The following is a 2,856-nucleotide window of genomic DNA, read 5'->3' on the forward strand; positions in this document are numbered from 1 at the left end:
TGTTTATTGAAGACATTTATGCACTGATGAGGAGTTATCGTCAAAAAATTATAGGAGAAACTAAGGCATTTGTGCCATTGTAAAGCTTACTCTGTCATGGGCAACAACTACAGAAACCTATATCCCTGAAAAATAAAAGAAAACAAAAAAAGATGAGCATTCAACTAGAATGTTCAATGATTCTCATCTGCTTCCATTCACAAATGTTTTGCATATATCGTGGAAAAAGATATTGGGAATCTTATCACTTTCAAAAGCTTTTTATACTTCAGAGGTTCATTTATTTCCTTAGGCTTGTCATTCAAACACACACACACACACACACACACACACACACACACACACACACACACAAACACACACACACTCACATTTATTTGTAGTCAGTGTCCATAGAGATACTGTCATTGCTAATGATCTGAAAATCTCCTGAAATTCTCTTTTACTTTTTTATTTAGAAATCATCCAGTCATTTATTTGTTTTATACCAGAGATACAATGAATGTATTAAAAAGAAAAATGTTTTTATACCAACATATTTTTATTCTGTTTCTAGACTCCTCCATTTAGAAAACAAGAACCATCTTTTCATTAAGCTGTGGCTCCTTATCTTTTAACCTAAGCTTAGTTTAAGAAAAACTTCACTTGTACAATTATATAACTAACTTTAATAAATACATGGAAATTAATTATCCAAAGCCTCAATACAGTAGCTAACTTTTGGAAAATGACTTAACACAAACAACCTACTTTGCAAAGTAAAAAATATTTTGTGTGAACAATCACCTTCTTTGAAAATTTCTCTATGTGAGTATCAGAACAGATTTACTTCTCTTTTTATTTTCATTTTCTATATTTTGGGTATGCCTTAGAAAAGTAAAACTATATGTAAGCATTGTCAACTATTATATCTAAAGTCAAGATAATGGATTATCTCTAAATAATTTCTGCAATGATTAATTTTAAAACTCAAAATTGCTACCCATAAAATTTGAAAACTGCACTGTTAGATGCTTCTTTATGGGTGGCAACAACTTGAAGGATAAAATGAATGTATAGAACATGGAACTATAAAATTACATGGCCCACAAATACAAAAATAACCATATTCTGTTTGACTAGACATGCAGACTTACATATCAGTAAGTCGAATGAGAAGTCTCAAATGCAGCCAGATGATTGCTATAAAGGTATGTGCTGAACTAGGACTCATTTCAGCCCACAATGGTCACCTACTGACAAAAACACTCATGGGCCAGAAATGAAGAGTCACAAATGGAAAAGCAGTCTCTTAACAATGCATACTGCTGTGTCCTAAGTTCAGTTATATCAATAAGCACAAAATGTCAACATGTCACTTTAAGATAACTCAACATCTATGATTTTCAAAGAAATGTAATACTTCAAAATAAAATTAATCAATTTGCATTAACAAGTCATACATATGCCAAATGAAGCTTTACTTAACAGCTGAAGGTCAAGATTCCAAATGTGTAGAACTATCTTCAGAGAACTTGGAATGTAACATGCTTAGGTCAGGTTAGATATCGTCAATGTCTTCATCATCATCTCCAATATCATCAAACTGGATTTCATAATCATCTCCAGGACCAAATGTATCTGTTTCATTGATTTTAGCATGTTCTGGAAGCTCTCCCTATGCCTTCAGACTTCTTGCTTCATCTGCATTATACTTTAGGATTACAATCAATATGATGTCTGAGGTATTTATCCAAACCTTTTTTCTCAACTTTTCTCTTATGTTGCACAGCCTCCTCATGCCATTAAAACACATTGCTTCCAACCGTCCATTTCCCAGCATCTTGATCACCTCAGCATACTCTTGCCCATCCTCTGTAAACACCAACTCTCTCTTCTCAGACTCCTTCTCATTCTTACCTCTGCACCTGTTTTTGCCTCCTTTGTCTTTATTCTTTGGCATAATGGAGAGGACAACCACAGGAGTGAGATGAGGATTCCTGCTGATAGTGGCTATCACTCCTTTCCAGGAGCTACCACACTACTAGGATGGGCAGCAGGAAGTATCTAACAGTGGTGGATCTGAAGTGACTGTGAAGCTACCCTGTCAGTACAGAAGATCCACGGCAGCAAACAGCATTCCAGGTCCTGGCTCCTGATAGCTATAAAATAATATGTCTGCTTCTGGCCTGGTTCTCAGTAAGGTGGAGTCTCTCCAGTGGTGACAACTGTGGCAGCGTGGCAAGCAGCAAGACAAAGCACACTTCCTAGGCAACCTGAAATTTTCTTCCATACATGTTGTTGTCCATACTTTCTGTTTTCTTACATTCCAAATAAAGAACAGGTATTATTTTCAATGTTTTAAACTCATATTTTATAAGCCAGTTAGCTAAAGTACAGTGAATGAATACCAAAGTTCTCCCAACAATGCTTAAGTATTTTCATTATGTTTAATACCACAATTTGTAATTGTTATAAGTAACATAATAAGCACACGTTTTACATGTGCCTATGTTTGCATGTCTAGTTTTCAATAATGTTATTTTCTTTCACGAATCGCACTCTTTTGTGGACTTTCTGCCCATCTCGATCACCTTACACTGGAATTTTAGTATCCATGTACTTATTATCAAAAAGAGTGTGCATAGAATTGTATACATTAACTTATGAGAAATGATGCTATTTGACAAAAATTCATATGAATTACAAAAAGAGATAAGAACCATAGTGCTTTCCTAGTTTCAACACTGAAAGAGTTATATTTTCCTTTTGTTTGTGTGATGTTAGAAAGTAAGAGAACATGTAATTGATAGTGAAAGAGTCAATCTGTAAGTACAGATCTATGACAATTACAGCAACTTTAACTGTAAAGAGGCT

General features: G+C 34.5%; 1 pseudogene across 1 annotated transcript; it reads right to left on the minus strand.

Moving 5' to 3' along the window:
- Positions 1-1,540: 1,540 nt before the first annotated feature.
- LOC308421788 (eukaryotic translation initiation factor 1A-like) lies at positions 1,541-1,942 on the minus strand (annotated as a pseudogene). The gene has a single exon. The product of its transcript is annotated as a eukaryotic translation initiation factor 1A-like (transcript).
- Between the last annotated feature and the right edge of the window lie 914 nt (positions 1,943-2,856).

The sequence above is a fragment of the Micromys minutus genome (genome assembly GCF_963924665.1).
Source record: "Micromys minutus genome assembly, chromosome: 6".
NCBI lineage: Eukaryota > Metazoa > Chordata > Mammalia > Rodentia > Muridae > Micromys > Micromys minutus.